The sequence below is a fragment of the Passer montanus genome, unplaced genomic scaffold (assembly GCF_014805655.1).
Source record: "Passer montanus isolate IOZ18808 unplaced genomic scaffold, ASM1480565v1 scaffold20, whole genome shotgun sequence".
Lineage (NCBI taxonomy): Eukaryota > Metazoa > Chordata > Aves > Passeriformes > Passeridae > Passer > Passer montanus.
Genome location: NW_024366592.1, coordinates 10,708,097 through 10,720,972, shown reverse-complemented (window position 1 = coordinate 10,720,972; position 12,876 = coordinate 10,708,097).

Below are 12,876 nucleotides of genomic sequence, written 5' to 3'. Positions count from 1 at the left end.
GTCGGGGAGAAGCTGGTGCATCACTGCTTGAGTATGTGAGTTGCTGATGCCCCGCCAGAGGGTTATAAGGTGTGAAAAGCTGACAAAGTGCCACCAGAGAGCCCAGGAGGCTTCTCCAGTGGCCACAGGGGCCGCAGTAGCCCAGGACACCCTGACATTGAGGGGAGCTGGGTTCCAATGGCAGAGCACACAGTCTGCCCTACAGGCACTAGGATTACATTCGGAAGGTAGATTGGAGTATTTCTAAGTGAATTTCAGTTGAGCTGCCTTGGAGCTGATAGGATCTAAAAGAGACCAGAAGCCAGGAAGAAGCTGCAGGGAGATAAGTCCAGAAAGAGAAATATCTTTATTTCTTTATTGTAAACCTGAGTGGCAGTTTTGCCTGCTCGATTTGGAAATATCAGCCAGTCTAGGTGATAGAACTAAGGAGCAGAATGAAGTATGTGAGCGTTAGCAGTGTAATAGGGAAAACTTAAACTCCAAACTACCCTTTCTTTCTCATAAGTAAGCTACATTGTATCTTCAGTTTACAATGATCAGGGGATTATCCCCCAAAATAAATAATAAAATTCCAGCCCATATCTATGGCAAAAGTTAGAGTCTGAAGGTATAAACTGGAAACAATGACCTTGAGTCTTTTCAGAGATTCAGACAAAAAAAACCCCAAATTAAAAAAAAACAACAAAACAACCCAACAAAAACAAACAAACAAACCCAAAACCCACCCAAAAAAACCCCAAACAAACAAACAAAAAAACCAAAACCAAAAACCCCCACAGTGAAGTTCTCTTAGGAAAGAAAAAGTAAGAAAGAAGAGAACCGGCACTGAGATGCTTCTTATTTCTTTTTCAGATATTACTCTAGCTTTTCCTCTCTCCTTGTCCTTTTCTAGTTAGAATGCCTTTTTTGCATGCAGAGCCAGGTCCATGATAAAATTCCTCCATCACATCCACTGACTACAGCCAGCCTCAGCCAGGGAAATGGATTGAAGGATTCAGCAGGACCACAGTGTGCTTAAATCCTTGCAAAAGGGAGAAAAAGGAGAGCTGATAGAACAAAATAATGACCACATCCTTCCTGTCAGACAACAACAGTTACCATTAGGGATGAAACACTTCCTTCTAGAATATAAATGCCATGGTAGTGCTTTATCTTCAAGGTTGTTTTTGTAATCATAATGAAAACACTAAAACCACTGTTTTCTTATTTTTCTTCACCCCCTCCATATTTTCTTCATGTACTGGGAAAAATCAAATCAAGTCACCCCATTCTGTGCCTGAAAACATCAAATTTACTGCACCTTACAAAGGTACTACCCTTCAAGTGAATGCTGACATTTCAACACGTTCATAGTCCCAGCCACACTGCTTTAAACCCCATCTCAGCTTTCAGTCAACATGTAGATCTGCAGGAAATATAAGTTTTCCTTCTCTTTCATAGTCTTCCAAACAATTCCTTAATTGATTAACTACTTTCTGTTGCCCCGGTATTCTTCAAGTTCCAAAACACACACAGAGAAATCAACCATTTAAACCAACATCAGGCTTAACAAAAAGCTCCATTTCATCCTCTTGTAGAAGCTAATGAACCATTTTGAATTTATTGTGATGGAAAGACAGTGTCTTGCTTGCAATTAGGCTGATGAATATTTAGTCTCATGAGAAGGTACTTTAAAATAATTATTTTCATTAGTTATTTTTTAAAAATCAAAATATATATCTATGCACAATTTAGTTTTGATTACCTGGCATGTGAAAACACATTCTCAGATGTTTTCACCTATTGTCTTACAAGAGGGAAAGAAGAATTGTCTCCTGCTTAGGAGACAATTGAGATGACATTTTGAAGCTTAAAATGAGATCTCAGATTTAAGCACTTGTAACAATGTATAGCATTTATGAAATCATAAAAATTTATCAATAACTCAATATACAGAAGCACTCTCACTCAGCCCTGTGGGATTTCTATATCTATCCACCACTCCAGGCCTACTGTGCTTCAGTCAGATTTCTCTCACCCACAGCCACTAACCTTGATCCTTCTATTTGATTTTTGAATGTTGGCAGATGCAATGGATCCTTAGAGTTTTCCTAATGATGCTTCCTGAGGTGACAGTATCAAATACCCTTCACTGTTCTGAGATCTTTCAGGACTTCCCTAACCTCCAGATGTCCTCAAAGCTAATAAAGCTTTCTGCAACATCTCAGTACAGATAATAATGTAGCCTTTAAATAACAACCCATCTAGCAGTACTTTGGTTTTATGGGTGAAGAATAGGATATGCCTGTCACCCTGTCCTATCTCTTAATTGCTTTTTTACAGGATTTTATTTTGCAGCTTGGCTGATCACAGCCTATATTTCAAAGGCATCTGGACAGGGTTTTTTTAAAATCAAATGCTTGTACACTTCTCTTTATCCACTGATCTCTTGAGCATGCTTTTCTGCAGATGAAGAGCTACCTGCAAAAGAGTTCAGTATCCTTGGCCATTGTAAAGGTTTGATATTTGAGGGTATTTGAAATGTGGAAGAGCTTTCTTGTTGCAAAACAAGGAAGTAGCCTTGCTGCCGTGACCTGCTTTACTGCTTTGAATATGTTAGGTACCTTTTTGAGGATGACTCTGCCTCACAGGAAATGGAAATTAGTTCCATTTTATGCATATATTTCATTGGTTTGTTTCCTTATAAAGACAAAATAATATAATATTTTCTCCCTCCAGTGAACCCAGAGCTTATTTGCTTTGCTGGATCTTCTTTACCATGCCCAAAAAAAATTATTTTCTGAACTGCTCTTGCTTTTGTCTCAACCTTAGAAGAACAGAAACTGTCCTAAACCCTGACCCCCTGACCTGTGGCTGTATTGAGGTCTTTGAGTCCCTTTCCTTCAATAGTTCCAGTGTTTTGATTTTAAGAACACACTTGTTTACCATGAAAACATATTTTAACTCTGAAAAATGTTGTTTTTCATATTAACTTCATTACCTATTGTTCCAACACAAAAGCTTTTGGAAGTTACTTGTTTTTTATTCACTCAAAGAGTGAGTTTCTGTGCTCCCTTCTATAGTAATTAACTATCAAAACTCCAAATCTAGCACCTTTATCTCTGCTGAGCAACACAGTGAGACATGCAGAATGCTGTAAAGTGAATTTATTGTTCTACATCCAATAAAAAGTTGTTTTGGCTTAGTGGCTATTTTTGGTTAAGCAAATGCTGATTTCTTATGGAGAATTAACTCTTAGAAGGATAAAAATATTATCCTACATATGTTCTCTCCTCTCAAAATCTAGACTTTTAGCCGGTCTGTTAAACTGTCAAATATGCAATCCTTGTGGGAGATGTGATTTCAGTTTATTTTCATGAGCTCACAGCACTTTCCTATTTTATCTCTAGGAAGAGCAGAGTACTCCAATGCCAATACTACAATTAGACACTTAACAACCTCTGCTCAAGTTAACAGAAAGCTGCTTAAGAACAATTTATCATCAAAAATAAAGGTTGGTTTTTTGTCTTTGGTTTTGTTTTTTTTTCTTTCTTGACTGTTACTACTTAAGGTCTGAGACTGAAACCCTGGCTTAACCTTTCCCATTTCTCTTCCATGCTACAAAAGAATTTCAGCTCTGGTGGGAGTTTCAACAGCTTCATTCACCTTGTTGCCTATCACCCACACAGAGCCAAGTCATCCCATATCCGCTGTCTGAGGGATAATTCATCAGCACCAGTTTCTACTGTGAACCAGCCGGTTTGAAAAACATCATGCCAGCTCCCTTGAGCACTGTAATCCTCCATATAGAGGATGAGTCAATATTTTGCTACACATCTTTTTGGTCATTTCAGGGGAAATGTACTTATTTAACAATTATACAATGCATTTTTTCTAAAAAAATCATGTACAAAAAGTGGCTGGAGATGTGTATACATTTTCCCTGTTGTAAATAAACCTATCTACAAAAAAAAAACCAAACCAAAACAAACAAACCCATAGAGATGGGATGTGCCCTATCTGAGATCAATCACATTTAGCCCTGTACAAGTGGATAGAAAGGAGAAACTGCTTTGTCCCCAGCATTAACTATCACAAGATGCTCAAGTTAGTTTTTACTCTCAGGGCAGTAAAATTATCACACATCTACAGTGATATATGTATTTGGTTTTTCTAGGCTCAATAATCCCTGGTTGCTCATCCCAAGCTTTGCACTACACAGTTATGCCAGTTTGGGGTCTGTATGAAGTAGACTGGGGAATGGGTCATAAACCACTTTTTTTTCCCATAATTTCTTTGTTTGTTTCACTACCTTGCCAAAGAAAAATATTTTCACTCTGAGAAAGATTTGGACTGGGTAAACACATCCAGTGCTGGGAGAATGTGTAAGGTGCCAATTTCTCTGGAAGAAACATTTGTCATAGAATCATTAATATTGGAAAAGGCATCTAAGATTATTAAGCCCAACCAGGATATTAGACTCAATCACAAAGAACACAACCAACACACAAGAAGAAAACCACTTCTGAGGTTTACTAAAAGCTAGTTGTGACAACAGACCCCGAACAAGTTCAGCAATATTCACCAATCTACAGTGCATGCTCCCATTAAGGGAGCAGTTGTGAACATGACCAGCACTGCTGCTAGAACATGAACAAATCTGTAATGCAGCACATTGATAGCATTTGGGGATGACATAGGTGTGAGATTTGTGTATGTGTTGTTGAAAACAAACAACACACAATAGGGATTAAGTGAAAATTTTGATCTTTGAAGAGGAGTGTTGGTATTTTCATGAGATCATTTCAAGGGTAAAGAGCAAAAGAGCTTGCTCCTTCCCCACAGCCCGTACTCAAGTGCCAGGAGTACCACCAGGGATGTTATTCCAGCCATCACAGAATCTCTGCACTTCCAGGGGAGGGAGCACTGCCAAGCATGAATAGTTGTGCAGGATATCTGACAAAGCCAGTGAGTGATCCATTAGTTGCTAAGATCTCTATGCATTTTTCTCTTTAGAGAAAAGAAAATATCATACTCAGGCCCAAGCAGTAGGTTCCCTCCCTATACTTTACCATAAATCAAATATGAACTTTTTTTTTCTCCCCACCAAAACCACACACATTCAGGCTCCTTCCCTTTTCTTGACCAAGATGTTTCTAAACACGTCTCTGCTGAAAGTTTATCTTAGTCTGCCCAAGACAATACTTTTTATGGGGAAGGCAAGGAACTTTCTGATCCTCTCCTTTAAGAAAACTGGCAGGCCATTTGGCTTCATGCCAAAAAAGGTTAGCACCCCAACAGGTTACCCTTGTCAATAACTGTCAGCACATATTTTTCTAAATAGATAAAATTAATTTGAAAACTAAAAGTAAATTAATTTTAATTTTTTTATCTGTAGAGCTGTTAAGAAAATATAATTTTACAAACAGCTGTCATTTATTAATTAACTCATTATGTATAAACTAATGTTGAAATGGCAGTAGTCAAGACCTTGCTCTCAAATCTAAACAACAGACAAAAAATGGTGTTTTTCCCCTATAATCCATCAGCATCATTACAGGAGCCCCAGTCTTGCAGAAAAAACAGGATAACTACTCAAGCAATTTTTTTTTCCTATTTAGATGTTATCCTAAATCAACACATTCATTTTGGACTCTTTACTCAGCTTATTTCTCAGTATTAACTATCATTGCAGTACACACTAGAAAGTGTGCAATATCTAGGATTATATTCTATTCAGAAGTTCTATTCCCTGTTTTCCTAACTCTGTCAAAACTTTATTTTTCTATTTTGAGCAGTGAAAACCAAAATTCTTCTTCAGCTGGATACTGATGTAAAAATGCAATTTAGAAGTTCACCTTGCTTTTCAAACCAGCCCATAACAATGGCTCAGCATTCATAACTTGTATCACTCCACAGGTCTTCTCTCACCTAAAATCACAGATTTGCCAAGGTATTTCTGCTTAAAAAAAAAAATAGAAGTCTAATGCACTTAGGTGGCATGCAGTCAATTCTGATAATTTCCAGATGGTTCACCTTGCTTTTCAAACCAGCCCATAACAATGGCTCAGCAGTCATAACTTGTATCACTCCACAGGTCTTCTCTCACCTAAAATCACAGATTTGCCAAGGTATTTCTGCTTAAAAAAAATATAGAAGTCTAATGCACTTAGGTGGCATACAGTCAATTCTGATAATTTCCAGATACCTCCAACTCCACAAGTACACCTATAGTAACACTGAAGGTATTATTTATAGTGTCACAAGCCAAAAAACAAAGAACCATGCCATTATTTTTTAACTTATTGAAGGAATTCTAAGTATCTATGTAGCACAGAAGTTTTCCAACTGAAATTTCACACTAAGCCTGATCTACTGGTTTGGTTTTTAGTACATGCTTACTGAATTCAGCAGGTGATCACACAGGATTTTGTTTATTTGGGGGCCAAATTAAGCATCTCTGGGTTCTCTTTGAGGACCATTTCAGGCATTATATGGCTGTACAGACAGAACTCTCACACAATGGCAAGGAAAGAATTCTTAATTTTAGCTCTAAAGTCACCAGAAAAAAAAATGTAAAAAATTAGATGAGAGCTACTGAATATTGGTGCAACATATAGAGGAAACGTTGCATACTTTGTGTGGGATTGTGGATCTCTTCCTGCAAAAGCAACAAGAGGAGCTGCACATCTTCCAGCCCCATCACCCCCACACTTTTCAGAGAGCAAATGGACACAACACCACACAAACAAAAAGTGCTGTGCTGGTAAAGGACATTTGGAAGCCCACAGCACCAGGTGACAGTGTGTTACTGGGGAGATTAATTACTTCTCATGCTTCCAGAAAGTCCATTAAGAAATCTAATCTACAAAACGGGCTCTCCTACACACATTACTTATCCATTAACATTCTGAGAGCAATTAGCAATTAGGCAAAACAGGTGATAGCATGTGCAACCCCTGTGAAAGAGTGAGAGATTTCCATAATATTTTCACATTGAGGTAGAAGCAGCATAGCAACAAGAGGTGCAGCAGCAAACACTTCATTTGTACAGTCTGGCCAGGAGAGCTACATGGCAACAGTCTGCAAAAATTGAACCTCTGTATCTAAATAATATCTAAGTTTTACTCTCTTAGATTTTCCCTCCTTGCCACTCTCCTTTTACTCCCTTAGATTTTTCCCTCCTTGCCACTCTCCTTTTCCATGATACCAATCTGTGTTTTTCCCTATCTCTGGCCCTGTTCTCTTTCTGCCACCAATTCTCTGGTCCTTAACTACTTCTTTTAATCTTTTTTGGTGTGTCTGGTGATACTGCATTGATCACGATTTTTTTTACATTGCTCATGTCTATTGTACAGCCATTTGCCACCATTCATGTTGGGAAGATATTGTTCCTTTCTCCTTCTGGGACTTTATCTTGATTTTTTTCCTCATTGGCCTACCCAAACTTAGGTGAATCACACTCTGTGGGTGGTTTTTTCATCCTGTGAAACATCAGGGGAACACAGTGAGACCTTTTATCAGCAGAGAAAGGTAAAAGAGTGCAGGATTGTATTTCTGGCTGAGAATTTTCCTTCAGAGAACTCTCTCTTGCTTCATCCCACTCTATTTTTGGCTCCATCCACCTCCTGTGCAGCATTTATAATGTTGTCTGATCTGACCCTTTTTTCCAAGGTCTATAGCTTTGGCTGGCATCTAACTTGATATGGATAACAATTCCCTGGCATCTCTCTAGCTTAATTATACATCATGAAATGCATTAAAGATTTTCATTTGGGACAGCTCAGTCTCCACAACTGTTAATGATTTAGCATCTCTTTGAAGCTTGTCAACAGGGCCACCAATTAGGGTGATGGTGGGATTTGTGATGTGTATATAACAACTGTCCAGCAAGAATTGGAAAGTCACCAGCAAATTTGTCTATAGCAATGAAATCTAAGAGGGTTTTAGTCAATACATCCAAATCATGGACTTGATTTAAAGATATTTAAATGAAAGTTTTGCATCCCACTCTTAATATCCATCAAGTATATCGTCTCTGTTGAGGATTTTTTTCCTTCACCCTTACTTAATTTTCCCTCCCTTATTTATTTCACTGTTAATTCTGTATTCACCTGACCCAAAAACATTGTTATATTTCTTTAATCACTGTCTTTTACTCCATTTTTCATTCCTTTCTATCCTCTAGCAACCCTTTTCAGTCACTGGTGATTTAGTTGAAAATAAGGCAACTGGAATTAAGAGGCAGAATTTATGTAAACTGAGCATATTCAGGTCTAGACTATACAATAAATTATTTCAGATGGTTCAGAAATAATACGGTTTATCTTACTGCAGTATTTAGTATGAATGAGATGGCCATCAATTCATAGATAGTTGCATTACTGAAAGGACAGTAAGCACATGGAACAGGTTACAGGAGAGAATATTAAAGCAAGGTGAGATTAGTCATAGTATAACAGAATCATAGAGATGGAAAACACCTACATCATTCCCCAAGCCGCTCTACTTTGCCAAGCTTACGTTGCTTTCCACTAAAACCCACTCTCAAATTCTTTGTTGAGTCCAGTTTGAGGGTGCTGAGGCATTCACCTCCCAGGCAGTTTTCAGGGATTGCTCTTTACCCTCTGGGGAGACCTCCTCTGCTTGTTGCTCTTTATGAACTAAGCATGGAGTCACACACTTCCTTGAGCAAAAAAAACTCCCACTGCATGCCATAATCAGAGTGATGGGCTCCTGAAAGAAGAGATGGTGAGTGTGAGAGGAAACCCCACAGAATGGCACCGATTTGACTGCCCTGGCAGAGAGATCACTGCATTCCAACCTGCAAACAGCAGACTCTGGAGGCAGCAGAAAGAGCCAGACTAGCTGCTGGAGGTCTTGAACAAGATGCAGCTTCCATTAACAGTGACACACCAGCAGAAATTAATGTGCCTGCATTCTTAGGACTCAATTAGCATTAGCCATACTTCTTAAGGCAGGAACGCTTTTGTGAATATGAGAGATGCTGAAACATTAGAATCTCAGGAAAGAATCTGAAAGTTTTGCCTCTGGGTAAACTGAAGAACTAGCTAGAAATAGAGAGGCAGTCTAGAAAACAAAATAAGCAGTACAGATTAAACAGCATGTATCTCCTTGCCTGTAATTTAACTACAGGAGAAAACCAAGAAAGAGGCTTGTTAGAATATGGTAAACCTTGTCCTCCATCTAACTAAGGAGAAAAGGAGATAATAACTGATTACTGTTACTATAAACTATATGTTATTTTCTTTCCTAATGCTCCAGTAAGACTTTTTTATATGGAAAAAATGTCATGTGCATTTTTAAATAACACAAGGCCATGTGCTGGAGTGATGCTGAAAGAAAGACAAGTAGAAAGAGGGATGAGAGCTGGAAGAAGCTTGTAGTAAAGAAGATGTGTCACATTCTTCAGTCACTCCAGTGAAAGTTTTGTGCTCGGTGGATTTTCATTTCTGACAGCACAGTGTGCAAAGCAAGCACATCCTGACAATACAAACTACACCAGACACTCCACTTCATTATCTGATCCAGGCATCCCAGAAAATTAGTTTTCAGACAATAAAACTGCTAAAATGTAATGTCCCACCTTGTAACTTAATTCTGAAATCTCATTGTTTGAGATTAAACTGGAGCTAGCCTCAGAGTCCAAGTGAGGCACAATTGTGGAATTACCAGATTGATAAACTGGTTGGGGCACAGTAATGCATTTCCATTATTAATATAACTTAGAGACTTTAGTGGTGCTTTACCTGACTTAAAGTCTGTAAGGTTGTCTCCTTTCTTGGATATATTCAAAATTTAGGTGGACACAGGCCAGAGCCACCACTCTGGTTAATGATAACCTGGGCAAGGGTCTTGGGCAAGAGGTCGCCCAAGTTCTATCCCACCTCAGCCATTAAGTGAAGAAGAACAGCACCTGCTTCCAGTTGGGGATGTGTTTTTGAGGGATATCGAAATTAATGATGGGGATTAACAGTATTAGTGGGTATTAGATACAGAATTAAGAATGCTTTGGCAAGAGGTAAAAGTTATGCATCTAACTTAGGTAGGAGCAGGGTGGGGAGGGCAATCTCTCGGAGGAAAATTAGGATCTCTTAAATTAAGTTGCCGGTTGAATTTTGCCAGCAGACAAATTTGTTTCAGAAAATACAGGGGTTGTTTGTTAATTAACAGTACAAATTTATTTCTATCATTATTATGTGTTATTACTTACATAATTGTTATTTTGTTGCTGGTACATTTAATAATAATTTCATTTGTACATAGAACATTTTATATAAAATTATACATATATTTATAGATTCACATATAGTTATACATAATAGATTTTTATAAATTACATTTATGCATAATAGATTTAATAAAAGCTAAATAATGTTATTATGTAACTGCTATTATTATGTCTAATTACTATGTGTTGCTAGGACTTTTTGTTTAGGTTTTCTATCAAAACAGTATTCAGGTCAGCTGACATATCCTTGAGAGGACTGTACAAAATTCCCCATAATATGGTGGGGTTTACAATGAGATTTCTGCAATGTCATACTGCTATTCTACCTGACAAAGAGTTGGCTTTTATTTAATGAATTTCATCCTAGCTACTGTTCTACACAGAACATAGGGCAATATCTTTCCATGGAATATCTACACTCAAAAAATATTTACCCTATGATATCTGTAAGGTAAATGTTACTTTATAAATTGGAATATTTGTCACTCCATGGAGTTGTTTGCCCTTTCCCAGAAATATTTATGCAGTACAATGAGAGTATTTACCCTTCAATTTAACCAGCAAATATTTGTAGGCCACCATCTTTTATGTCCACCACCTGCTCTTGAGGTATCTCACTGCCAAAGTATTTTATTTCTCAGTTTCTCGTCACTGTTTTTTATGACACATTGTTTGCTTCAAGTTTCTCTGTGCCTATTCCTGACTCTCTCCTTCCCATTGATCACCACATTACTGGGAACATGGGACCAAGAAACAGGGTCAGGTTTCCATACTCCTGAGGCAGAGCAACAACAAAGGAGCACAATCATAGAATGGCTTGGGTTGGAAGGGACGTAAAAAACCACCCAGTTCCAGCCCTCCAACCCCATGGGCAGGGGCACCTTGCACTATCCCAGGTTTCTCAGAGCCCCATCCAACCTGGCTTTGGACACTTCCAGGGATGGGGCAGCCACAGCTTCTCTGGGCAATCTGGTCCAGAGTGTCAGCACCCCAAAGTAAAGAAATTCTTTCCAACACCTAATCTAAAACAACTCTCTTCATTGTGAAGTTATTCCCCCTTGTTCTGTCACTCCAGATCCCCGAAAAAAGCCCCTCTCCATCTTTCTTGTAGCTCTCTTCACAACTAATCAGGGCTCTCATTAGTTCACCCCCTTACCCTTTTGTTTTTTGGCTACAAACCCTTGCATTTGTAAAGCACAAACCCACAAGCCAGGGCTTGTTTTGCAGCACACAACAGGCTCTGGTACAATTTGGTTCCTGATATTTCCCAATCTCCTTTCCACACTAAGATTTTGTAGGTTATTCTTCTGGCTGAAGAGCTGTTAGAAATTATTTTCTCTTCATAAAAATTTTCTTGAACTTTCTTTTTTTAAAAAATCTCTCCCTTTATTACCTTTATTTACAGTAGAATCTTATGGTATAAGTTGAACTTCACTGAGGATACTTATTTTTTAAATACAGGTGAAACAAAATAATACCCTCTTAATTTCTCTTTAAATATTCTTAGAATTTTTAAGCATTACATCCACTTCCTAAAAAATGTAGATAATATAATGAAAATTACAGGGAAGCACAAACTCACAGAAACTATAACTGATTATTTAAAAATTAAGTTATTGAACACATTGAAATGTTGCCAGGCTGGAGCCCTAAATCCCTTTGTAGGGTCTTTTTTTCCCCAAAAAAATGTTGTTCTAGTTTATCAAAAAAGAAGGTGACTTATAAACTGATGGATCCTTTTCACATTTCATCAGAACAATCACCTGTGTTTTTTTTTTTTTACTTTCTGCTTGCTTGGTGCAAAAGGAAACCCTCCTCTGCAATGTCCAGTGTTGATCTGAGTCACAGCTGATTGTTTTCACTGAATAGGCAGTTTTTAAAGTCTAGATTGATTCAAATTTTCATAGAAAACTCTTACATCAAACCACATGTTTTCTATTGTTGTCTGACACTACATTTGTAATGAAATTGCCGTTTCAAGAAATGTTTGCTGTGTGAATAAGCAATCCATTGATCCCAGAACCATTTGTGTGTGCCAGACAACAGCAGGAGCTACACCGTGTCGCAATTCTTTAGAAGTACACTCAGACTAAGAAACAACCCAAAATGCTTTACACCCTCTACAGCTGCAGCTGAGCATGTTGGACATGCTGGTGGATTTATCCTCTGTGCCCTGTCAGGGACATGAATCTGCTCATGGGAGGTTTCAGGTCAGAAGCAGGAGAGAATTTAAGGCTTACTCATGGAGAGAAATTCCCAGTGGTGAATAAGGTGCTGGCAAGGAAAGGGGACAACTGTGTGCCAATCCTGTCCAGCTGATGCTTCAGGTGCTGGGATGAAGGTGTGTTTGGGCAGGTAAGGGAGTGAAAAGCAGCATTTCCTAATGCAATCAACTGGAGACACTGAAAAGAGGTGAGCAGGGTTAGGTGCATGTAACTGCAGTGATCTGAAAGCCTTTTCTTCTGAGTCACCTCTTGTGGCTGGAGGGACAGACACTGAGCTCTGCAGTTGACAGGGGGTGTGGAGCTACATGGGAGGTACCAATTTCCTATGCAGTGTTCCCAAACTAAAAACCACAGCCAACCTACAGTCACATTTAGCAGCTCTTATTCCCAAACACAGGAAAGCAATTTCCAGAGTAGATG